Source organism: Alligator mississippiensis, chromosome 3, assembly GCF_030867095.1.
Source record: "Alligator mississippiensis isolate rAllMis1 chromosome 3, rAllMis1, whole genome shotgun sequence".
In the NCBI taxonomy this organism is placed as follows: Eukaryota; Metazoa; Chordata; order Crocodylia; family Alligatoridae; genus Alligator; species Alligator mississippiensis.
The window spans coordinates 170,671,989-170,699,342 of record NC_081826.1 but is presented as its reverse complement, the minus strand read 5'-3'; the positions used below and the strand labels follow the sequence as shown (position 1 = coordinate 170,699,342).

At 41.8% G+C, this 27,354-nt stretch overlaps 1 protein-coding gene across 5 annotated transcripts in view; it reads right to left on the bottom strand.

Annotated features, from left to right (window-relative positions):
- LINGO2 (leucine rich repeat and Ig domain containing 2) overlaps positions 1–27,354 on the bottom strand; it is a 993,495-nt gene that overhangs the window by 285,958 nt on the left and 680,183 nt on the right. For all 5 annotated transcript variants that reach the window (XM_019490748.2, XM_019490749.2, XM_019490750.2 and 2 more), the window contains one exon: positions 12,606–12,764. The gene's annotated coding sequence lies outside the window, so the exon portion shown is untranslated. The remainder of the gene's footprint in view (positions 1–12,605; positions 12,765–27,354) is intronic.

Sequence of the window (27,354 nt, the reverse complement as noted above, 5' to 3'; positions counted from 1 at the left end):
ATGGCAGGCACAGTGCTCTGAAACCCAGGAGGGGGGAAGAGTTGTTTCTCCCATGGCACTTAAAAGTCTGCCCCGGTATGCCATGTCAGGGCCTGCAGATAGGGTTGCCAACCCTCCATTATTGCCTGGAGTCTTGAGGATATAAATCTCCAGCAGACTGCTGAGAGTCACCCGGGAGATAAATGATAGGGCGTTCATTAAAATAAATATGAAATGTTTAATCCAATTTATACAGTGGGTTTTTAAAATTAGTAGCAATGCCTTCCTGATGAAAAGTCTATGCACCATAATCCATAACTAATATACGCAAGCACATGGGCACGCTTGTGTTGTGTGTCATGGGCACAATGGTGTTCCAGAAACCTCCTGGAATAGATTCAAACAGAGTGTGCAACTCTAGCTGTAGATGCTGGCTTTGATGTGCCCCCACAGGGGTAGGAGCTCTCCCCCATCATGTGACATCTTGACAGCTCTAAACCTGCAGCCCCATGCATGTGGTTGGGGGACACTGAGGGCTCTGAAGTGCCACGGTTGTGTGTGTAGATGCCACCCCCCGTGGCACTTCAAGCTGGTGCCCCATGAAGGGTCTGCAGGTACACAGTGCCCCCCACCCCACTTCAAAAGAATAGTTCCCACTGGGAACAAAGCCCATGGGACCTCCATCCTGCCACCAGTTGGGACTGGCCCTTCAGGAGGGAGGGAGTGAGTAGAGGGCACTCTGGGAATGGTGGAGCCAGGATGGCCGTGTCTGTGAGGTTGGAGGGTGAGTCAGGGGGCTTGGGGATGGTGGAGCACTGGGTTGAAGGTCTGGGGCTGCCAGTTTTCTCCTACCAGCACAGGGTGGCAGATCTGACAGCTGCACAGCTCCTGGGTATGGAGAGCAGCTGGACTTTGCTGACCCCTCAGCTGTCAAGGGGAGGGGGAATGTCACTGCAGGGAAGCACTGCACATTGGTGCTGCTTGTACATACCACAGGGGTTTAATTTGGTTTAGTTCTCTGTAAATTGAAACAGTGAAATTTAAAAAACTCACTGAATTTTAAAAATCCACAGAGCTGTGTGGGGGGCCCCCCAGGTGGCACCTACCCACTGGCACCTGGCCCAGGTGGTCCCAAGGGGCACTGCAGTCATGAAGGGAAGCACTGGGTTGCCACACAGCTAATACCAGGCTTGCCACTTTTTTTTTTCTTCAGTGGAGCCTGCCTGCATGGGCTGCCACCAAGTCCCACAGCCCCTGAGCTGTGCGGGGCCTGCCAAGCCCTGAGCATGTCAGCTTCCAGCACCCCATGCACTGTTGGACTTTGTTAGGTAGCAACCTAAAACACCTTGGAAGTGTTTTATCTCGCTGCATACCAAAGTAATTTAAAGTGGAATATGCCACTGAGCGTGTTAAAAACAATGCCAACACCATCAAAACAGTGCAAAAGGGCATTTAAGCTGCTTTAAAAGCCAATTTTGTGGCGTGTATAAAGGCCCTGGGACACCAGAAGTCACTGCAGCGGCTGCATTTGAATGGAAAAGTGTACAATCATTCCTACAAACAGATGAACTGCAAGTAGTGGTAAGTTCATCCTAAATCTATGGGGTGGAGATTTCCACTATGTTAGCCATCTTTCATCTGGTTGAAGAACTGTGAATGCTTGTACACTGAACATTTCAGCCAGTACAAGTGCAGTTCCACAGAGACTTAACACCTGTATGCACCCTTAGAGTAGAAACTGAGAAAACGTCACAGATTTCACCTTAAACTGAATCTGTAACTTCACCAATATGTTTGTAATCATGATACAAAGGACACAGAAGATAATGACAGGTGAATGCCTCAAGGTTCAGGATTTCAGTTTAGAGAAGCTCAACTCCCCTGTTTTACTATCAGGATAGATAGATAGGTAGATACCTTGCAAATAGCAGTTTTGTAGGATTTTCAGAATCCTGGTTTTGAAGCAGAGTTATGCAGAGCATTCTTAGCAAAAAATATTCATATCTGCCTGCTTCTTTTATAAATCCACTTGGTTCAAAGAGGACAAACAATACGTAAATTTGGGAGTTTGGCTTTGAGCCTGTATATACCAAAATCAAAACTTACTGGATGAGAACTACCAAGAAACAGCATTTGAAAAGATTCAAAATAAATTCATGTGAGCCAATGCTCACACCATTGTGATCAGAAATACTTTGGGAAAACAACTCATCTCCTGATATTTCAGGACCGCGTCTTCAAAGTTAGATGTTTGCAATTAGTCCAGACATTAGCACATGGCCAATTTTGTGTGTGAATTCCCAGCTGGGAGATGAATAAAAAAGGTATTTGCATAAACAAACAGTAGTTTTCTTCACATGCATGAATAAATACCTGATTTGTATATGCATGTGTTTATGGGCACATTAAATGCATGCAAATGCATAAGAGCTAACATTGGAATACTCCTCTCAATATTCAAGCTTCCTGTGTGGGTCCTAATCAGGAAAGACAGGGGCACTTCCTTGACCTTACTTATCTGGGCACATTTTAGATCAGTTCTTATCTCACCCAAACTAGTTCATCTAAGCTTTGCAATCTGCATCAAGGCAGCTTCTTGTGTCCAGCCTTTTCACCAAAAATATAGATCACTTCTCCCAGGTATTTACAGTTCATGAACAATCTAAATTTAAAGTTCTCCTTTTCTTCCTTCTGGTTAAGGATTTCAATATTCAAGAACAACAGGGGTCCATTTTAAATTGCAACAGAGAAAGCACTTAGCCTGAATGTATCTTTTATTTCACATGCTTAACTTTAGTAAGAAATTAATATGCTGTGTGGTTTATCTGAGAGAAAAGCACATGCCACTTACAAAACAATTCTACAAATGTTTAGCTCTTCTCTGTGAAGCAGTGGTAGACCTAAATGTTATGAGAGTAGCAGAAGAATTCCCCAAATGCAGTAAGAAACCAGACCTGTCCATCTACTTTGCTAGAAGACACATATGCCAGAAAAATAGTAGGAGCATGCTTCCAGTTTCACAGAAACTGTTACAAGTCATTATTTTCTCTTTTGTGAGTTAGGAAGCACTTATTACAGTTCTACCTTTTGCAACATAAAACATAACGATGGGAAGAATGAAGGTATCCCTACGGTTGCTCTGAAATTCTAGCAAAGTCCTGATATATTTTTTGCAAATTCCTGTGCTTAAGCACACTTTGCCTGCATTGAATTTAAGTATAGACTGATAGACTGGCCCAGACAGAGCACAGTTTCTATCCTGTGGTGTGATCTGATCGTATAGGAACAGAGGTACAGCACAAAGTGGTACTTTGGGCTCCCTGATTCTTTGGACCAATCTATTTAAAAGTGAAGGTTCTAAGTATTATGCTTTGCAAATGCTAAAAATGTGCTAGTTTCCCCCTTGATGATGGTAGGCCATTTTAAGTAGTTCTACTGTTATCAGCAGGACTACTGTGAAAGAAGGAACTAGTGAAAGATAAGACACCAGCCTGACACAGCAGTGAACCATCAGAGATCTCGCTTTCATCACTCATTGACATGAAGGAAGTGGAAGTATTCTGTCTGATCTTTCAGTAGAATGAATAATCATGTTATTTAAGCATAATGGTCTCAGTGTACAGAGTATGTACATAGTACAGAACTGGACAAAATACCATGTTTTCTTCTATATGATACAACCTCCCCCCCAGGATATAATACTATATTTCATGGTGTACAAGTTGACACAGTGTATATGTAGACCTCACACTTTTTATCAAAAAAAGGAAGATTTTTCATAGATTTGGTGTATAAGTTGGGCAGGCAGCCAGGCAGGAAGTGAGTGGGTGGGTGCAGAGCAGCACCAGTGAGCAGGTGGGTGCAGAGCAACAGCAGCAACCACGCTTGCCGGGCAGGATACGAGCTGGAAGATGCAGAGCAGCAGCAGCAAGTGGCACTTGCTAGGTGGGGAGCAGCAGAGTTCAGCAAGGGGAGCAGCCATCTGAGATTTTGAAAAGAACTAAAGAGTCTCCAGGGTTGTGAAACAGGAGAGAGACCAAGAGTAGCTAGCAGACTAGAAAAGGTTAGCTTGATTAGTTTACCATCAAGACCATTATATAGGAGGGACGATCAATAAGCCATTAAGTCAACTGATTCCCTCAGCTGCCTGAATAGTAATGACACAACTGCAGCACCGTGGATAAGGAATCAAAGCAGGATGCTTCTTTCTTGGGCAGAAATTCAGATTCCCTGCTTAATATACCATAGCCCTTTATATTTGGTTTGAATCCTTTTAGCTTGCATTATAGTAACTTTAGTAGGCTTTAACTATGTTCACTTTAAAACAGGCCATGTTAGCATGCGTGAGGTTAAGGGAAGTACTGTAAAAGTAACTGAATCACAGAAACTTCTTGAAAAGACAAATCAGTCTTAGGACATCAAATTTTGATTAGAAGTTCAAGTCAGTGTGTTCTAGCTTCACCAACAAGATGGCATAAGAGCATCTCTTTTCTAAACATATTTGTTGAAGTTGTTGTCAAGTAATGTTGTAAGCCTTTGTTTGAGAAGGGGGATGAAATAGGGCTCAATGCTCTAAATCGGTTCCTTTGGCTTTCCTTGCTGAGGTTCCTGTTTCCAGATATAAATGAAGCTCCAGTGCCTCTTAGAACTTAGTCTCTGAATTATCTCCCTAATAGTCTGGCCACTTGTTAGAAATTCTTAGGATTTTAACACTTAGACATTCTGAATTGTAAGACTGCTTATTTCTGCACTTGGACCATAGAAGTATATGTAGATATATGTTGTGTTATCCTTTATTTGGTAGCAATATTCATAATTGGAACTTCTAATAAAGTTTGCTTCTACACATAGGTGGCAGGAGAAAATATTATTTTGGGGGGCTACTGCTTTTGAGTGTGTGGGGTGGTGTGGGGGGGTGTGAGGCACACTCATCCGACCCCCGCCCCCTCCTCCTGCAGGGCCGTTGTGTACGCACTGGTGCTGTACACAGTGGCAGAGCTGAGTGCATGTGGGGCGCTGGCCTGGCTGCATGCAGGATGGTGGCACTGTGGTCCTGCTGCTGTTGCTGGCCACCACAAAATTAATTTGAGGGGGTGCTAAGCCCCATCAGCCCTGACCTTCCACCACCTATGCTTTTATATCACTTCATGGGAGGTTTTGTTTTGCATGTAAAAAGAAACCCTCAGGCCCCCCAAAAATGCTCCCCCATTTTGTGGGGGGGCCATGATTTTGTGGGGAAAGTTGTGTGCTATATGCAAGAAAATACAGTAGATAGGAAACTAAATACAGTGTGAAATTTGACATCCTCACACTCCTGAGTTGCAGCTGGCCTACTTTCAATATAAATAACTTGAGAGTAAAACTAACAGAATCTAGCCCAGAGTATATTAAACTACATAGATCTAATTAGGTTAGATTGGCTAAAAAGCAGATGGTACTTGATGACCCATGAAGCTGAGAGGACCAGTCAGAATTTAAGATACCGTGTATGGTGAATTTGGCAAATTTAGATTTGGATCATATTTGCATTTTTAACATCCCAATTCATTCAATAAGCTTTATTAGATATATTGGTACACCCATTTAAGGCAGAGATCAGAGATAGGTGAAATTCAGGCAGCTAAGGCTTTGGAAGAGACATTTAAGAAAAATTAATACAATTGTATTGTCTGTTAATTCTTACAGTTTTCTTCTTCCCTAGATGATTACAAAGGCAGACGTTGTTCTGAACAAATCTGATTCTGATTGATACAGGCATCCATCTATTCAGGTGCATCAGGCTAACCTGTTATATAGAATAATCCCACCTGATAAATGTCAAGTGTGCAGTACCTCTCTCATTAATAGCCATGTTTTCTTCAGCCAAAATGCACAGTTAAGAACGATATTCAATATTGTCCTGAACCTATTATTATAAATTTAAAACAAAAACAGATTACATCAATTCTAAATACAGTACCAAAGATAGGAAATAAACAAAAATAGTTATGAAAAACTAAAGGAATCCAATCCTCCCACATGCTAAAATGCTAAACCACTTAATAAATCTAGCATCTTTTCCCCTCCAAATATGTATTATTTAGAGCAATAGATAGATTTTCTGTAACTGTGGATTCAACACGAAAGCAATTGTTTTACTAAAAAATATTCTAGTAATGGAAACGGAAGAGAACTTTTTGGATAGACAAACCCATGCACTTTGTTAGCAAACTAAGGTATTAAAGTCAATTAATTAATTAACATTTTTGCACCAAGCGGTCTCAGTGCCCAATATCAGGATATCACCATTAAACTGACTTCAAACGTGCACAGCTCAGAACAGTGAGTTCTCTATTCACAGAGGCAAAGCCATTGTCTGTAGCTGCTAAAATTTCCACAGGCTCTAGAGGATCATGTACATGGGGTCCAACGCAGTACAGATTTGTCTTACATCTATAGCCCTTCTCATTCTACTAAGTACTGCCCATTACTGAGAGTACTTAGATCATCCTTTGCTCTTCTCAACCCTCAGATACCCAGACTGCAGATAACATTTCCCTAAAACTCAGTGTGAAGTTTAACATCCCTTTTTTGTCCCTCTCTGTGTAATCAATCCCCACTCATTACTGAAAACAGTTTTTGACTTATGAAGTCCTTTACTCATCATGTTTTATCAAGGTATTCAGCCCCTATGTTGTGAAGGTCACCCCAACTGCAACTGGTGCTAAAAGCTTCAAAGTCACCAGCTGCAGTCCCTAGGAAAGATTTAAGGACAAAAGTTTATGCATTCGTTCTAAATTCCCTGACTTGTCACAAATTTAATATTGTCATGAAATTGTTTCTAACATTATTCCTATCTCATTTTTCATTTTCAACCACCACTACAAGAACAATAAAAATAATGCCTGTCCAAAATCCAAAATGTATATGGTACTTCACTTGACAAACCATGGAGATTCTCAGGGACATTTTAAAATAAGTATCATTGTGTAAAACCATATATTAAAGGTCCTTTAAAAAATAAATAAATAAATAAATACTGGGACTGAATTTGCTTGATGGACTATGACAGCTCATTTGAAGCTGCGAAAAAATGGCATTTCAAAATGGATATTTAGGGACTACTTAAAGTGAGTATTATTTACTTTCCAGACCATGAGCTATTTTGCAAATCTAGATTAGGAACTTCATACAAAAGCTTATTTTTAGCTTGACATATTCTGACAACCAACCATATTTTCTTTTCCAATTTGTAAAGGCATATACTTTGCCAGGGTAACAACACTGAGCTATAACAACACTGTCATGCTAATGACACTCCCTTGGTCTTTCATTTTGATCTCATCACAGAAGGAATCTTTTACTGTGTATTGAGGTGAATGTGAGATATCTGTCACAATACAATAGGGCAATATTTCACTCAACACACACATAAAAAAGCCATATAAATCTGAAAGGCAGACACTCACTACTCAGAGAGGTGAACCTGCAAAAAGGTTCCAAAGTGCAATATGATTTGGGTAAGAAGTAAAACAATTAACTCTTTAGCTTAATATCTCCCACCTAGAAAAATGGCCTGGGAATGTTGTGAGATTAGGCTCATTTATGAAGGTTTTACAGAGAAAAGGACCTCTCTTCAGGAAGAAAAGTAGTTCAGATTTTTATTCTTTTTATGCCTTTGGGATTTATATGGCTTTGTTTTTGGGGGGGGGGGGGGGGTTGTATTGACTCAACCAATTTGCCTATTCCTAGATTGGATCAATAGTGAGACGATCTTTAGTCCAAAGATTAGGACTGCAACCGATATTTCATGCACATACTTGTTTTTTGGTATTTTTTATCCTAATTGAGTCATTCTTAGTTAAGCCATCTAGATAATTTTTCGTAATAGCTCATTTAGTTGTATTAGTTACCATGTTGATCTCAAGTATGTTTACTTTCTCTTCATGTAGCTTTTCTTCTGCCTGCTGAACTAGCTCAAGATCTGAAATGTAATGATTGATGAGATGATAAATGATGAATAGAAGGATAAAGCCTGAGAGATAAAACCCTCAAAAGAGAAATGAAGTTGTGAAGAAGCTTCCCCATTTTTAAATTAAACAAATTTTAGGAACAGGGTTATGAGATTTCATTTCAAGAATATAAGTACTGAGGAAGTTTTTGAGAGGTGCATACACTGGATATGGACAAGCTTAGGACTAGTATGGTGCATTATACAAGGGTTTCTTTTAAAAAGCTTGTTGTTTAAGTTTTATTTTGTTTTGAGTGCAGAGATCAATGGTGCTTGCAACTTATCATGTAAACATGTATTCAGTTTTTGAGATGATATGAGCAGCAGATATACCCAGTCATGTGAATATGGCTGAATAATTTTGGTCAATTCAACATCCAGATTTGCTTGCCCCTCTCCTGTGTAAAGCTTCCAGCACTGTGGATAGAAACATAGCTGAGATGCAGGAAAATTTCTGATCAGTGCTCCTCCACTCTGTCAACAGTACCTTTTTCCAGGCAAAGTAGAACTAGAGGAGCACAAATTAGTCTGTTTAGCTTGGCTGGGCAGGCACCTTCCTATTTTCCTAACAAACAACTGAGGATGAGTGGTGAGAAAATCCGTCCTAGATCCAAGATCCATATCTTGAACCTGTTAGTAAGAACTTCCACACCATCTCCCACATTGCTATTTAACTGCAAAGGGGAATAAAGAGCATCTCTTCTAAAGACCCCATATTTTTCTTTTCTTATAGCCAGTAATAATAATCCTCCCACAAGACCCCTTTGCTTTCTAGTTTCTGAGCCTCTAGGGAACTATCTGAACACATTTTTCTCAAGTTTTCTTTACAACCACAGGGAACAGAGACTTTCTTTAAAAAAAGATGGGCAAAGAGTCTCGAATAATTATAGAGCTCCAGGACCTGGGGCTGTTTAAAAGCTGCACTCTATTTCAAAACTCAGTTAACACTGTAAGTGTGTAGTCAGGGATGGGTGTATAAAAGTTTAAGACTTGTTAGGTGGTAGCAGTTTATACCTAGAGGGGAAAATGAAGCTGTTTTTTTTATTGTAACTTAGGAAGCATGAAGGATACAACAATCATCATGTTGTAATGTTATGAGTACAGGTAGTCAACCTGTGGCATGCATGTCACCGTTGGCAGATTGGGGAGGTGGCAGGCAGCACAGAAGCAGATAGTGCAGGAAGCAGAAGCTGAGCAGCAGATCAGAAAAAGGAAGGGGATACCACTGGCATTCAGGGAGTGGCTAATTTGTGGCACACATGCCAGAAACGTTGACCCCCATATATTAGACTAGAGAATCCTCTGCATATCTGTACTGATCTGTTTCCTAATCTCTAAAGCACTTAAAGGTCTGGGCATCTCTTAATGCATATATCACACCCTGTGAGCTCTGTTTGATGCTATATGTCTGTATATTGCATATACGTAATAGTCCTAATGGAAGGATACCATAGAAAAGCATTTAATAATGAATTAGTGGGTGCATCTACATGTTCATTAATGCACTTTTGCTACTGTGTGTTGAGTTTAGTACCTCTAATGTGAGGTACTAACTAAATATACATTAGGCTGCCCTAATCGGTAGTAGCAAAAATGCATGCTTTTTTAGTGATGCTTACTGGACAGTAGCCTAATTTTACTGCACATTGCCATTTTAGCACGGTTTTTGCCATGATGTTCTAACACACAGTAAAATAGGCTACTGCACATTAAAACTCATGTGTAAACGTGCATTAAAGCGCATGTGTTCAGAACTAGAACACATCTCGCACTTAGGGCAAGTACAGGAAATAGAGACCAGTTTGCCTACCTGCATGTTCTTTGTCATGAATGTTGAGGGCATTTTTGGGTTTTTCTTTAATACCAATAAATAAATAAATTCCAAATTGCCCAAACACAAAGAGCACATTAAAATTGTAAAATATTCTATTCGAGCTCTCAAGAGAGAGTAAGTTTAAGGGTACACAGCAATATTTAATGCAGTATAAAACTAAAATATTCTCAGCTAGGAGATGGGGCAAATGTTTATGACTGTATCATAAGATACTAAAAAAATAGCCTTGAAACACCCTGACAGAACCTTAACCTCAGAAACACTAGCAGATTTTGCTTTTAAAAAAGAAGTTATACAACAGACAGTAACATTTCCATGTTAAAAAAAAACCATAAACTAATAAACTCTGTAAACCTGACTGCTTGGGGAGTTCATGTAAGCCCCCAATCACTGAGAACACTTGCCTATAAAAATATATGAGATGTGCAGTCAGGGACTGAGCTGGTGCCCAGTTCTTCATGATGCACAGGATCCTGGTACTACTGAAAACTGTTGTTCAGACACACAAGAAGATACAAGGAGCTTGATTGGGAGTGTATAATTCCCCCAGATCTTCATGGTTTCCTTTTCAACATCATTACAAAAGAATGGGGATAAATGATGGGATAGCAGGGGCCAACAGATCCATCAGGAAGAATCAGACCTACCTACAGGTTATAAAAGGACCCTAATTTCAGTGTGAAAGGAGTGGTCCTCTTCCTACACAAATTTACATGTGTAGGGCTAACACCATGCAACATATGGGATGGTGTGAAAGGAAGAGTAAATAGAAGACAAGTGGAGCTTTCTATTTAAGTTCAAGATGTCACACATTTTCAGGCTTTTAAATTCTTTTTTTTTTTTTTTTTACATGTATAATTTTAAATATTTTGTCCTTACAGTGTAGACAAGGCGGGAGTGAAATGGGATACTTGTGAGGTGGATCCAGTGCATCTCTATGTAAACACAATATATGGTTCATATAACCTACATCATAACTTAGAGTGTAAATCATGGCTTCACACTGTCCACATCCTTTTAGCTGCTTTTTCTTTAAATACTATTTCACAAGCATGTTTCTCAAAGCAGATAAAGCACTGGGATTAAAGAACCTACTGTAGACAAGTTATGAGCCTAAAATTTACCAAAAATAAAGTAACCTTAAAACAAGAGATACAGACGAGTACATGGCTTCTGTTGTCTGAACAGAAAGTGTTTTGTTTTACTTCAAAACAATAAACTTCCTTAATTCTGTCCCACAGGAATTTCCAGTGGCAATACTGTTTAATCTCTAAACTATGATCTGTCATATTATTTCAGTCATTACTCTTCCTTTATTTTTCCCTTTCATATGAGCCTCCCAAGGTAACTAAGTGTAATGCATGCAGCACTGCTTTGGTGAAAATACTTGAAACAAATATATTCATTAAATAATTAGCTTTCAATTCAGAGGATAGGAAGTACAAATAAGTGATGGTTTCATAATCACATTTACAAAGATTACTGCTGTAATTATTGTTTTGTATCCCTGATGCAGTGATGGGTTCTGTTTTCCCTGTTTGTTACTCCAAAAATAGTTCTTCTGCAATATATCTTTGAATGCAAAAATATATAGTACTGAGGGAATGGAATTACAACTAACATGGAATCACAACTAATTCCTTCTATCAAGCCATGACTATGATTGCTTTCAGCCAATAATTAACAGATGTGGGCATTTACATCTGGAGGGGAACAAGACAGTAGCATCACTAAACAGTTCAGCACTTTATTTATGACATTATGCTAATGAACTTTTTCTAGATCTTGGTCCAGCTAACTCCTTAACCTGGGTGGGATGCAGCAGGGAGGAGAAGGAATACAACAGGATACAAAAATTGAAATAAAGAGTAAATCAGCTCCTCCTAAACATGTGTTTTAAGTCAGCACACAGACTTAATTTTGGTTATGTTTAGTTGTGTCAATTGACTCCCATTGCATCAATGTGTTGTCAAAGTTGACTGACTATCTACCATGAGTGGGGACATAACCTAGCCTGGTGCCAAAGGGAAATGTCAGCTTTTCAGAGAAAGGGTTTTTCAGACTCTCTTAATAAAACGAAATAATCCACAGTATTATATAGTATTCCAACTTATGTACAAAACAAGTCCATGTATATGCAGAATTCTATGTTTCTAGGATATACAACACATGCTTTGGCTTTTTTACTTCACTTCAAATGGTTTCACATTGGTGTAAGACTACTGAGGTCAGTTCAGTTCCTTCTGACTGGCACAAGGGCAAGGAAAAACGGTTTCAGTTCCTTTGGACTTTTGTCATTGCAATAAGGCAAACATATTTTTCTTTTTAAAGAAAGCAAAACAAAGTGTAATTCAGAAACCGCTTGGGAAGGAAATTGAACAGGCTATTTGCATCTGTGCTTGTGGAAAGCTGATTTTTGCAGTTAAAGAACAAATATGATTGCTAATCTACACTAGTAGCAACTATAGTATGGAGAGACACGTGTTTACTTTGCCACAGTTTAAGAGAAAATGAAAAACAGTAAATGAAAACATCTGAGCAGCCCCTGTGCTCTACTCTGTTGTTCAGAGCTATGTGATTAAAATTTGATTGAATCTTTCTTACATGAATCTTAAGCCTTCCCTTATCACACCTGAATAACAGGTTTCATTCAAACAATATACACCACTCTAAGAGATGTCAGTAAAAAGAGCCACCTGTACAAAATATAAAAACAGAACAATGATATATAATACCATAAACAACTGCTTTCAAAGAAGCCCTAGGAGAAGTTGATAAATTAACTCATTTCAGTAGTCTTACCTGGTACACTATTATTAAAGGTCCAAACCTTGCTGTCTACTATACGAAGCTCTTGGCCACTGGATGAAGTCAAAATAGAGTACTTGATCATGATAATCCCAACCTGTCATGGACAACTGCATTTCTCATGGCACTGCATTCAAATTGTTCCAAATGAACCTGCAAGACATAGACATTCCTTCATTTTAATGGAAAAATAGTCAACCATGTCCTAGGACCAGGAGGCATCACCACTTAATCAATGAGTACCTCATAGTTGTGTATACAAAGCCATAAATGCTTCTTGATAAACATCAAGGCTAGAGTCTGTGAAGCTATGCTTCACAGAAATTGTTTTTGCTGAATACATGCTAGTTTTCCATGTTCTTACTGATCTATTAAAACTGTTAGGATTAATAAAAAGTATTTGCCTTTCTCCATGACTTCATTGCATATATAGGTGTGGGTCTCTTCTCTGAAAGGGTCCTGTTCAACACTCCTCTTTCAAACAAAGCTGTTACTGTTAAGCCAAAGGGAATTTTAAGCTAAAAATGGGATTCTAGGCAGAACTGAGGGAAATTACGTTCAGGTGTTCCCTGGTAGGTTTCCCACATGGTTTTCATTTATTCACATGTATTTAAATAGAAAATCTACCCGAACACCATACAAACCCACATTAACCAACAAATCAAAAAGTAAATCTACCCAACAATCAAAAAAATAAATCAATCACATATACTTTTCACACTATAACTTACATTGAAGGGAAAAAAGGCAAAATATAAAAGATAACATTTGCAAAGCCAGAAACTTGCTGATATAAATGAATGTGGCTCCACTTACTGATATAAATGAATGTGTAGTCAGTTAGGTTATATTGATTTCTCTGGCCTTCCATGCTGGCAGAATGCTAAGGCTGTGCCATTTAAAAAAAACAAACAAACAAGTGAAGTATCCTGCTGCAATATTCACTCATTTGTGTTGCAGAATTTAAATTATGTTATAGATAGTTAAAACAACATAATTTAATTGGTAGATATATTGGGCATTTATCAAGAAAAGACATAGAAGAAAAAACACATCATTGGCATTTATTTTGTCCCTGGTTTCTATCAATGGAGTTCAGTTGTGGCTTCCAGTGACATTAAGGTTGCTTGGAAATTTAGGTGCTTGATACTAATTATGCGCAATCTCCAGTCCACTGACAGTATAAATCTCAGTGGCAATATCTATATAGCAGCCAGGCCACTCTCATATCATAACCTGCTTTAACAGACATTTTTTTTTTTATTTAATTTACCAAAATCCTTTTGCCATTGAATTTTACATACAATCAAAGGGAGGGCATCACGAGTCTTCTATTTGAACTCCTTGAACAGATGCAGCATGCACTATTCCTAACCTATAAAAAAATCTATCTATTGAAAATCTCCAATGAAGGAGATTCTATGAATTCTGCTACAAACTTATTCCATTGTCAAGTGTCACAACCCAAAGTTGTGGTTTTTGTTTGTGTATGCTTCGGCAATGCTAAATTATATTCCCGCCTAAATTACAGTTTCTTTGCATGATGGAGTTCTCTGTTGTAGAGGAGAGCTCTGGGTGCAAAAGGCTTTCCCGCCATTTTGCAGCTTCTTTGCAGGGTGCATTTCTTTTGCATACTAGTGATGCATGTTGCAAAGGAGCTCCCGCCATTTGTATTTAGATTCGCGCCACATTATTGGCCGGTTCTAAATGTAGGCACACGTGGCGGCTAGCTATTGGCTTGCTAGCCATACAAAAGGCTTGGGTAGTTTCCGCCCAAGTTGGAGAGAGAAAGAAAAACTTGAGGACTCCATGAACACCACCAGGAGGAGGAGGAGACTTCACCCAGTGTGAAGATCTCTAAGCACTGCGGATCCTTACGGACCCAACGCTTTTCTCAAGCAGGCAATAGAGGCTTAACAATCGAACCCACGGAGCTTTAACTACTCCGGAGGGGAAACAAAAGAATGAACCACCTCTAGCCTCTCCCTGTCGCCGATCGCAATCCAAGACGTATCCCTTTCCTGTAAACCCAATTTTTGAACCCATGGATCCTAAACAACTCCGGGGGACCAGGGAACCGAACTGGACCCGCGGAGCCTAAACAACTCCGTGGGAAAGACTTGCCGAACCCGCGGAGCCTAAACAACTCCGTGGAAAAGAATTTGTCGTAGTCCTCCAGCGAGAATTTAAGCGGAGCTGCACCTGGAAAACTGTCCAGCCTACACCACTACCATCTTTGGGTGTAAGTAAATAATCTTTTCAATCAACCACTACGCGTTTGTGACTAATTCTAGCTCACCACCGGTTTTCTCTGACCCCGCGTGCCTGGGCTGCTGGCCACAGCCCGCGTGCGCAAAGATGGGCCGTGGATCGCCCCTCCCGATTCGCACTTGGCGGCGGGATCGGGGCCCGGCCTGCACATCAAGCACCTCTTCCTAATGAAGTTCCCACAGAGATTTGAGATAAATCTGCATTGCAGTATTTGAAGTACACTGCCTCATGGCAAGAGCATAATTCTACCCCCTTCTTTAGGGATGCCTGTCAAACATCTGTAAAATTCTGCCATATTCCCCTTGATCTATCTCTCTCCAAATTAAGCATACCTACTTCCTTCAACATTTTCTCATGCAGCCTGCATTGCAACCTCTTCCTCAAGCCTTTTTTGTAGTTAGGCACCTCACAGCAACTACTTTCAAAGAGGGGACATTAAGTAGAAATGTAATGTCACCCACATATTGGCTTAGAAATGGTTTTTAAAGGTTTGCTTTTGGGGAATTGGCATGCATATATATATGTATTAGAACAGTTCAAGATGGGCAGCAGGGGTTAATTGATTTCTGCAGGTTAATTGAGTCTGGGTCTCACACACACAGTTTCACATAGCCTTGGAAGCAGACAGGCTGTCTAAAACAAGGCCAACAAGAACACACAGTCTGAAAAACAGTCTGGAAGCAGAGGGAGTATGTACTACACTGCCCATAACATGAGATAAAGTGACATCAGCTAACAAGGCCCTAGAGCAGGGAACCCGAGTCCCGGTTTTGGGGGAACCCACCAAATTAAGAGAAGGCCCAGAAGGTTACGTGGACGTGTGACCACAGCAAGACAACTAACCAGCGACAGCCATGGTTGAAGTCATCAGGGGTCTTCAGGAGGGAAGGACAATACAAAAGCAGGCTTGAGAGTAACACAAGGTCCTTCCTTGCTCCTCCCTGTCCCTGCTTCCTCTTCCACCCTCTCCACCCTGTCCTCCTCCCTGAGAGGGTCCACGTTCCCTCTCATAATCAATAACAGAGAAGCAAGTGTCATGGAACAAAGACACCAAGGATTTAGCAGAGCAAAGGGACACCCAAACAGGCAGGTAAGCACAATAGTAAGTCTGAACAGAGGGACTGCAATGGAAGTCTGAAGGACAAGGGAAAACAAGGACCAGTAAGAGGGAAGTAATGAGGGTAGAAGTAGAAAGGGATTATTAGGCACATTTCTCCAAGATACAATATAAAAATATAACAGAGAAACTTTAGTCCATTACACACATGATGTTGGTTTTATATGTAGTATTCTCAGGCCTTCTATGTAACTGAGGACCTTGCTACACATTCAAATTAAAGCTGAATAGAAACCAGCTGTACAGTTGTTACACATTGCCAAGCACTCATTTTATAGCTGGTTGGCTCCTTTTATAACTGGATAGTCATTTTAATCATATCATAATTATTTTGCATGTGTGGCTGGTCTAAATTTATTTTGCAATTAACCAGTTAATTGTGTCATATATGGAACATGTAGCAGGGACATAAAGCTCAGCCAGTCATGAAGCAAAAACTGCATGTTTGAATTCCACTCACTGAAATGAAGTGGCTATCATGACTGTTTGACTAACCTTGCTCTTAATGCTGAATTTTTAAACAATAAGATTCAGATGGCTGCATATAGTAAAAATCAAATAATGGCTATATCTTTAAGACAATATATTGCTTATCATCAGACAATTACTATACTGGGTGCATTTGGCCTCCCAAACTATTTCTCCTTCCCCTCCTTTTTAATTAGAAAAATGTTCTAAAGACTGAAAAGCATCAATAGCCTTATATGTACTCACATGCACTCTTTGCCTTGGAGCAAATCAATGTGATCTGATAACAATGTATTTTTATGGCAGTAAAAGGAAACCTGAATGGTATCTCCACTCTGCCTACACTGTTTTTAATGACACAATATTAGCTAAGATTTTTCACCTCATAGACATTCAACAAAACTGTGTTTGTTTGGGGTTTTTTTGAAGGCAATAGCACAAGAAAAAGAGCAATTATGCCTTATATCCCAAACCTCCCAAAGTTCCTCTTAAATATATGGACTCAATATTTAACCTCCAATGTTTCTTCTGCTTTTTCATGTCTACCGGTATTTCAGTCTCATGTCCTAAGTAGACTGTAATGATCACTGACAGTGGGAACATGTTAGACTGTGCCCCTAAAACACAGCCCACAGTACAAGCTAGCTTTAGGTGAAACCTCACTTGGTTGGTTGTCAGCTGAAGACCTTATGGTATTGACAACTCTAATAATTCAAGAATTATGGAACTGGCCCAAAAATCATGATTATTTTTTCAAATATCAGACTTTTTTATTTGCAATCCAGTTTTGATCCTTTTGTGATTCAAAATTTTTAAGCTTTTCTCCATGATCATGAGAGCTAAGTGCTTGCTTTCACACAAAAAAAGAAAAAAAAAGAAAGCTGAGATTATTTATCAGGCAATCACCTGTTCTAAGAACTGGGGCTTTTAACACAACACACACAACCAATCTTATTAGATTCATAACAGTATCAGGAGGATCATCAAAACACACTGCACTTAACATTCTTCTTTCAGGCCCCTTGCTCCTGGATACCAGAACAGTAACAAATTAACCATGAAATACATCAGCTGTATTCTATCCAGTAGAAGGTGGTGGGATAAGTATTATGGTTGGCTGATCCTAAAGTACATCTCAGTCCTTTCATGAACCAAAAAGCAAAATATATATTCGTAAAACAAAAAATCCTCTGAACTCAATTTTATTCAAAGTTTAATTGCAACAAATACATACCCAACATTATTTCAGGATCAAAATCTGAAAAACCTACCTTAAAACTTGACAAACTAAATCTTCTAGATGTTGCATGTTTCTTTAGCAACATAATCATTCCAATAAAGTTTTTCATTAAATTTAGTATTGGATCGTGGAGTCTGTGAGGTGAAATGTTTAATTTTGCTACAGATTAGGTGCAGTATGGGCTGCAGTAATATAGGCTTCTTTAAGTTACCCAGCAATGTGCTTCAATCCTGACTTAGGCGAACTACTTTTAAGAGGTGGGAGTATAATTTGTTCAGTATTCCTCTTGGCTGGGGACAGAAGTTACACATAAACTGGTGTAAGCCATCAGAAACTTGTTTAAACTTGGAACAGAACAGAAGTTCATTGCACAAACTAGAGGTGCACTGATATAATATGAGACTGATGTTATCTGCACTGAAATAAGGAAAATTGACATTATCAGTAATTAGCATTTTATGGCTGATGCGGCCGATAACGTTGCTGATAAATGCCCTGTGCATGTGCACAGCTGTAGAACACAACAGAGCATGAAGAGCAGCGTCCAGCTAGTAAGTCTGTTGTGGGAAGGGGTGTGGTGGGCAGAATGAGACCCCCATGGTGAGGGAGAGAGTTGGGCTGGGGCAGGGACAGTCACTGCATAGTCTGGGCAGGACAGGGTGGGGCATGAGGCAGAGCCATGAACGGCTTATCTGGAGAGCGGAGGGGGGGGCAGTGGGTAGCTCCCACTGGTATGTACACCCCAGGAGGGTATGGGGTCACATACCACCCTCAGATCTAAACACGAGATGAGGGTGAGCTGCCACTGCAGGCTGGGGCTGGGGGCAGCACTGATCTCTTCACCGCAGGAGGGCTGGGCTAGGGGCTGTACTCAGGGCAGGTGGCAGCAGTGCTGGGAAGGGGGCTGTGGGCAGGGGGCTACAGCCACCCCAAAATTTGCTTTAGCCCCTGTTCCCAAGCACAGCCTGGATGCCTCCCCACTGGGAAGAGTGCTGCCCCTGCCTTCCCTGGCCACCAGTGCCACTGCTACCTGCCCTAAGCACAGCCCAGCCCAGCCCCTGTGCCAGGAAGAGCCCAGCACCACCCCCAGCCCCAGCCCACAGTGGCAGCCCACTCTTGCTCCACATGCATATCCAGGAACACCCCTGTAATGCTCTCCTGGGTTGTGTGAAGCAATGGGAGCCCCCACCATGACCGCTGGACAACCCACTTGCAGTCCTGTGCCTCGCCCAATCCTGGCAGGGTGGCACCAGCTCCAGCCCCACTTCCTCCCTCATGGTGGGGGCCTTGATCTGCCCCCACTCCATGCCCCTTCCCTCAACCCTTCCTCCACAACAGACTTACTAGCTGAACGTTGCTTTCCAAGCTGCCAGGCCACTTCGGCTGATATGGCTCGTTAAAAATTGGCCAATGGTATTGGCTCAAAAAATCTCTATGTGCACTACTAACATAAACCAGTTTCAAAATGGCTGAAACTGGTTTAAGATAAACCTGGTTGAATGTGGTATCAGACTTAACTGATTTGGATCAAACTGGTTTATTAAACTTCTGTCCCAGCCCCCTTCCCGGTTCCCCAGGCATCCCAGCATACTTCCCAGTCCTGGGTTGGGCTGTTCTGTCTGCTCCAATGGAGAAAGGTTGGTGGGGGGGAGGGGTCTAGAGCCAGGGAAGTGTGTTAAACTTTACTTCTCCTAAGTACAGAGCTGCCTTGCCCTGCTAAAAACTTACTGCTAGCTGTGACTGTGGACTACAAATCCCAGAGGCACCTGGATGCAGGAAGAGGAAGTGATGAGAAATCCTGCAGAGTCCTCCTGCTGTGATTCTGGACTGCAAATCCCAGTAGACCTTGGGAGCAGCAGGAAGAGGAAGCGAATGCATAGCCCATGATGGCTATGTGCCAGGGAGCCGTGCTCCAGCACTCCTTGGCTTCTGGCCTGAGCCACTGCAGGTATGTGACTGCATTTCCTGACTCAAAAGTTAATGTCTATCCCATTGTTTCTAGTTTAATCTCTGCAGTTTAGACTACCCTGCAAAGACAATCAATTCAGCCTCAGGCTTTTGGACTGTCTGTACTTAGTCTTTGAGTCTGCCAACAAGTAGGTCCACTACGATGCACTCACCCATCCACTAGGAAGTGGACCTACATCCTCAGTTCTTTTTATATTCAAGAGCAAGACATTTCTTTACAGTAACTATTTTGGGGGCTAAACAACACCAATATTTTGTACTTCGCTCCATTGGCTATGCAGCAGTAGTTAACCAACAAAAGCTTTTCTCAAGTAAAAGCTAGTATCAGAGATGACACAAAAAATGACTCAGCAATCGCCAACCTTTGACAGATCTGTAGCTCTCTTTTTTAAGGACAAACAGGAATAGACTATTTGGATCTTCATTAATTAATCTGGGAAATCACTAGAGAGCGTAGCATTGGGAACAATCTTGCATTTTCAGAGGGATGAACAAGATGACTTGATAAGCCTTTTCCTGCTCTCTTGTCTAAAATACTTAGATGCATTTAATAAGCAAACTACATTTCTTTCATGCCACACTCTGAAGCATAAGTGTAAGAAAAACTATTGAGAGCCCTACAGGACATTACTTGGTGTAACCTGGATGGTTTCAGAGCAGCTATGCCAAAGTTATGCTACAAGGGAGCTTGTGGCCCCATGAATTCTAGAATCCATACCCTTGTGGGAATGTACATGTTTCTTTCCAAGTCTGGATGAGCAGCAAGGATGAAAAACAAACAACAGAAACTAACTTTCATTTTCTACAATTAGAACAGTTGCTTTGAGAGTTTTAGCACGTTCCACAAAAACACTAAATTTTAAAAAATGTATTAATTCATACAACTTCAACCCTTCCGTATCCAATTTTCTGGTAGTATAGAATTATTTGTCATCTTTGAAAAATGAGGTAGTCTTAACCAGACTACCATATTGCTATTCTATTACTATGCCTATGATTTTATTACAATGTAAATAGTATGATGATGTTGCCAGTCCCCATTCCACATGTTTAATGCTTTACTGCTATTTACATAGCTTATAAAAAGAATATATTGGATAATTCTCATGTTCATCTCATTAAAGCAACTCTGTAGGCATCATCATAGCTAGGTAAATACAGAGTCCATGTAATCCTGTCAACATCTGGTAAAGTATTGGTTTGTGCAAAATAAAATTTCCCTAGCTTCAGAATATGACCTATTATGTTGGCTAGGGGAATATGTGATGATCCAAGATACACAACTTTGAATCCAGTTAGATATAGGAGATTTGTCACTTGCAGTGTGACAGATTCAAAATTAATCTTCAGTATGATTCCAAATCCAATGCAGTCCATTCTAAAGCCTCCTAGACTGGAAATGTCCCCACAGTATGTGATATGATAGATTGCTAAATTCCCTGAAACTCCTGGATTGGGGTTAAGTTCTTTCCCTCTGTTTTTCATAGATAACTCATTGGAATTATCTGAAAATGTGTGTGTATGCCAGTCAAATATATATTAGTGATTGTTCACAACCATGAAATAAACCTTATTTTTATATACACACACGTTATAGAAATATACCATAAATATAAATGTTTGTCTATCTGTGTATATATATTTAGTTATTTTTTAAATAGAATTAAAATCCTTTGACCTAGATGGCTTGCATTATCTTAGATCAAGAAAAAGCAAATGAATCATAGTTTTTGCAAAAACATTCAAAATCTCCACGAAAACCATAACTTACAAATTTAACACTGAAGAATTAAGTAAAACCTATTGATATGAAAAAAAAACCCAAGATGAAAGATATATGCTGAGTAAGTGCACCATGGATCAGAAGAGTATACTCTTACTCTATTAGGCAGAACAAGGAGAACCAGCAGGATGATACGGGAAAAGCACATGAGGACAATTGCTTGGTAATGTGAGAGAGATTCTTCTCTCCTTGAAGAGAAACCCTACTCTGAAAAGTGATTGTAAAAGGCAGTTAAGAAATTCCAACTATTATTGATTCCCACTGTCAACCCTGTAAACACAACCTAACTTTGGAAGTTGAGGTAGTTTCATTCCACCTGTAATGAAAATTCTGGTAGCCTCAACAATACTTGCAGATTGTACACATGGAAAATTTATAAATTTGTTATAATTTTCCATGTATAGACTCTAATTATTAGAGGGTTGTCTTAAATTAAATCACTCTACAGTGAGGAAAGTAGTGGCAGGTGGGGCAGTCGGTAGAGGGAGGGTGACAGGCATTGTGGGAGATGGTAGTGGGGCAGGTGGTGGGGAGACAGTGGGAGGTAGGTGATGGGGGGGCATCAAGCAATTGACCCTATCTCCCCAACCCTCACTGCTACCTGCCTCTCCACTGCCTCTACCCCCACTGCCTGTCTCCTCTCTTTACCTGTGCTCTGACAGACTCCAGCCCCACTCCAGTCTGGGGCATGGAGCATGTGTTTGCTTTGGTTTCAGCCTAACCTGGTAGCAGTGGTGCTTGTGGTAGCTCTGCCACTGCTTCAGCCATAATTGGGCCGGAGCAAGTGCATTTCCCTGTTTGGAGTGGGGCTGGAACCAAAGCAAGAGTAAGCAGTGTGGAGATGTGGCAGGTAAGGGGTCAGGCAGCAGCTGCCTGTGCCCCTGCCACCTTGTACTCAAATCCAAGATAAGGGGCTTTTCTCCCCATGTTAAATGCTGGAAAAACCTTTGTCTTGGAATCAAGTAAATACACCATTCTGTCAAAATACTTTAAAACCAACTCCTCAAGCATGTAGTCCAAAAGCAGCAAGGGTGGTTTGAACTCTTCAGCTAAGTGAGAGTCTGATCTTAAAAAGTGCAGAGTATACGGGCCAGGAGCGGTCTGAGGCTTTCAGAGGCGCGTGGCGGGCTGTGGCCAGCAGCCCTGGCACGTGGGTCGGGGAATTTGGCACAGCGGATTAGAATTAGGCACGGACGCGTAGCGGTTGATTAAAAATTATTTTACTTACACCGTAGATGGTCGCGGTGCAGGCAGGAAAACTTGCTTGAGTTGCAGTTACAAATAGAAAAGAAAACTCGCACAAACAAGACCCATAGAAAACTCGAGCCTCTTAAACCCGGACAGAGCTCTGGATACCACGATGAGAGTCCAAAAGGTGACTCTCCACGAGCGCGCAGGGAAGGGTACGTCGAGGGATCAGGCGGCAACGGGGAGAGGCTAGAGGTTGATCAGGCCCCTGTATCCTTCTTAAGGCACACGCTGGGTTCATTAAGCTCCACAGCGCGCTTAGAGTTCTTCACGAGATGTGAAGTCCTCCTTCTCCTCCAACTTGGGCAGAAACCGCTCAAGCCTCTTATACAGCTAGCAAGCCAATCGCTAGCTGCCACGTGGGAATAATTTAGAAACAGCCAATAGTGGGACACAAATTTACATACAGGTGGCGGGAACTCCTTTGCACCGGGGTTTTCTCTATGCAACTGAGAATTGCACCGTGCAAAGAAAGCTCCTCGTGGCGGGAAATAATTCTGCAGTGCCGAAGCACACACACAATCATACCCTTTGGGTCATGACATCCCCCCTTGCTGAAGGCACAGCTGAATTATACCACATGTTTGTCACTCGGGTCGCCAGTAGCTCTTATAACGGGGCGTTGAACTAAACGGGTAAACACAAAATCAGCTAACATAAAAAGTTCGTCCTCCAGGGATCAAATTAAATAATAGCCGGCACAAACACATACACACATAACCAGATTCATAACAAAAAACTGCACGATCAGGGCTTCAGTGGGCGTCATGGCGAAGTCGCGCGTCAAGCCCTCACTTCTGCCGATGATGTTATCCTTCTTGGGGCTTCTCTCCACCACGCACTCTGAATTCCGGATCTGTGAAAAGAATTCTCTTAAAACAGTTATTTCACTAATATTTACAAAATTCACATAGAACCGCACTATCATTTCTAAAACATATAATACAAGTGTTTGAACACAACTCTACTCTGGACAACCGTCTCTTGCACACTCAACTAGATGAAATCATGGAGGATTCGTCATCCAGTTCTTCCAGATAATGAAAACCTAACTCATAGGCCAGTTACCATTGGCCTGCGTCCCCTAAAATCCGAAGTTGCTGCTTATTGAGTCCAGAACGCTGCAGGAGAAATCTAAACATGTATTGCTCCTCTGGTGTTCTCTGTGGCAACGATGGAAGATCGGATTCGCAATGTCTTGCGCCTTGAGCCTCGGTCGGGTGTCGACATTCCCGATCACTAGATATTCTTGGCTCCATCAGGATACGCAGTCGTGACAACTGATGCAAAAGATTACTCACGGGTTGGCTCACCATTGGGTTAAGCAGAATCCAGAGGACAGCGATGTTCTTTTGCCCATAAACCTCAAGACAACTACCTATGCTGTGAATGGTCACTGTAACGGTTCCAGGATTTCGTAGATGACGGTGAGGCCATGGTCTTATTCGCTGGAGTGATGTCAGTCCTAGTGCACGTGCTCTGGGGTTCCAGGCACAGTACGAGACTCCGATAATCACTAGCATGAGTTGCTCTGCGCCGGTATGTTCTGGCCGTCCGTCATGCCATGCGTGGGCTTTTTGACCGATCAGTCCTGCAACAAGCGCTGGCAGTGGAATAGGCCAGTGAACGTTAAATGCCACTATGTTGATGTCAGTGGCATATCCTCTACTCCACGAAGCTTGTCTGACCAAGAAGCTTGCTTCTTCCTGGTTCAGCAGGTCAGACCCAAGTTCCACGACCAAACGTCCCAACCACACAGCTAGAGTTTCTTCAGGTTGGATTCTTGATTCTCTGCACAAATCCTGCAGTTCAGTTCTGGTGCGAGCGTAATAGGTAGTAGCAACTCGGCTGGTTGTTGCTACAGGCTGATCTGTTACTTTGGGAGTCGCTGCTGTTGTTATTGTTTCAGGCAGGAGGGGCGGATGCACTCCTCCTCTCGATTCTCCCTTCCGTCGGCAAGAAGGCGTGGTCGCCGGAGGCTACGCTGCGTCGGTGGGTGGTGTCGCCGGCTGAACTCTCGCGGGTTCCTCCGAAGCTCCACCCTTCTCTTCCGGTTCTTCCACGCGGTCTCCCTCTTGCTCGGCGCCATCTTGGTGTGGCATCTCAAGATTTTCTTTCACAGCCGCTTCTTTGACCACTTGAACGGCCATACGCAGCTGGGCTTTCAAACTTAAATTCTTTTGCATTAAATCGGTTACAGTACAAAAAGTTGCAGTTAGCATTCCCCCCTTGTTGCATTTTGGGGCCACCCTCTCATCTGCGGCACTTCCCTCCATCTCCAGGTCTTCGCGGAGCTCGGATGGAAGCTCACGATCTCTCAATCTAGACGCTACCATAAAGGGGGAGAACCGGTCAATCGGAACCGGTTCTTCACTCTTCCGAGCACATCTTAGGCAATGGGCACGCTCCTGGGTGAGGGTTGGGTTTACTGCGCCTGCTGGGTTGACTCTGGTGAGGGACACAGTGTTGAGGGGCCTAAACAGGACCCGCTCATTATTCATTATACACCCGAATGCCACGGGGTGAAGATACACTTCCCTCTCTCTCAGGGCTCCGTCTTCGGAAGCTCCCTCTTCTCCCTTCAGCGAAAGGCGTCTGCTGATAAACCTCTCACCCGTTCCGCCCGCCTGGTGGTAAGCGATATGCACCTCCAGTTCCATGAAGTTCTCTACTTGGCATTTTCCACTGTGCCAAGGGCAGTTCTTAACTAATTCTAGCTCCATCGTGCTTTCCCCAGATCCCATCCTCGTCGCCACGTGCGGGCCGGGAGCGGTCCGAGGCTTTCGGGGGCGCGCAGCGGGCTGTGGCCAGCAGCCCTGGCATGTGGGTCGGGGAATTCGGCACGGTGGACTAGAATTTAGCATGGACGTGTAGCAGTTGATTAAAGATTATTTTACTTACACTGTAGATGGTCGCAGTGCAGGCAGGAAAACTTGCTTGAGTTGCAGTTACAAATAGAAAAGAAAACTCGCACGAACAAGACCCGTAGAAAACTCAAGCCTCTTAAACCTGGACAGAGCGCTGGATACCACGATGAGAGTCCAAAAGGTGACTCTCCACGAGCACACAGGGAAGGGTACGTCGAGGGATCAGGCGGCAACGGGGAGAGGCTAGAGGTTGATCAGGCCCCTGTATCCTTCTTAAGGCACATGCTGGATTTGTTAAGCTCCACAGTGCTCTTAGAGTTCTTCACGATATGTGAAGTCCTCCTTCTCCTCCTCCAACTTGGGCGGAAACCGCTCAAGCCTCTTATATGGCTAGCAAGCCAATCGCTAGCTGCCAAGTGGGAATAATTTAGAAACAGCCAATAGTGGGACACAAATTTACATACGGGTGGCGGGAACTCCTTTGCACCGGGGTTTTCTCTATGCAACTGAGAATTGCACCGTGCAAAGAAAGCTCCTCGTGGCGGGAAATAATTCTGCAGTGCCGAAGCACACACACAATCATACCCTTTGGGTCATGACACAGAGCAGTTGAAATTTCCATTGAAGAGAACGGGGCTTGTGGGTAAATTTCAAACTCTCATGATTGAACCCTTAAAGTTAACATTACTTATTCTGCATTCAGAAGGGCTTCTACGGGTGCACCCTTTGCTGACTTCAGTGACATCAGAACTTGTTTTCATGGATAAGAGACTAAAACCAAGCAGAGTTCTGTTTGTTTTATGCTACCTCTATTATATATGCCTAGGACATCTCACTCAGAAATTTAAAATGTATGGGTTTTTCTGAAACTTCCCTTTGCTTCCCCAAAGAAAGACTTTGGTGACATGGGAATTCTAATGTGTTTCACATTTCTAACTTCCTTCTTTTTAATCAAAATTCCTTAGGTACATGCCTTGACATTTATTTTTTAGTTTGTTTTTTCAGAGTATTCAAGGTGTGGACACAGCATGGATTTATAAAGGGGCATAATGATACTTTTTGCTTGTTTTACAATCCCCTTCTTAATAATTCCTAACATGTTGCTTGCCTTTTTAACAGCTTCCGAGCTCTGAGCTGACGTTTTGAGCAAACCGAGCACAAAGATTCAAAAATCTTTTTCCTGTGTAGTAACAGCTAATGCAGAGGCCATCATAGCGTAGAAATAATTTGGGTTATTTTTGCTCACGTGCCTCACTTTACACTTGTCTACACTACTTAGGACTAGGTCAAGAATGGCCTTTCCTTTTGTAGGTTCCAGGACTAATTGATCCAAAAAGCAATCTTTTATGACATGAAGAATTTTGGTCTCTGCATCCTGGCCTAATAGAAGTCACCATTTATCCCTGTGTTTTCTGCTTTCATAGCCTCTCCCAGCTCCCTCTGCAGTTCTAGCTTGCTGCTGCTGTCCTAGTCTGGGGGTTGATAGCATATCCCAAGGCATATTTTTTTGTTCTACTGATGGAATTTCTATCCACAGAGATAGTACCCATCTTATCAGTTAAAAAACCTTCCCTATTTGGAAATGCAGTCTTGGATGCAGAATGCCACTCCCCCACCACTACAACGTATTAATTCATTTCTGTGTAATTTGTAACCTGGTATTACAGCACCCCATTGACTTTCCTCATTCTGCCATGTCTCTGATTCGTATGTTAAAAATGACCAAATGTCTTCCTGAAGCACAGGGACTGAAACCATTTAGCCTTGGTGAAAGGAAATAG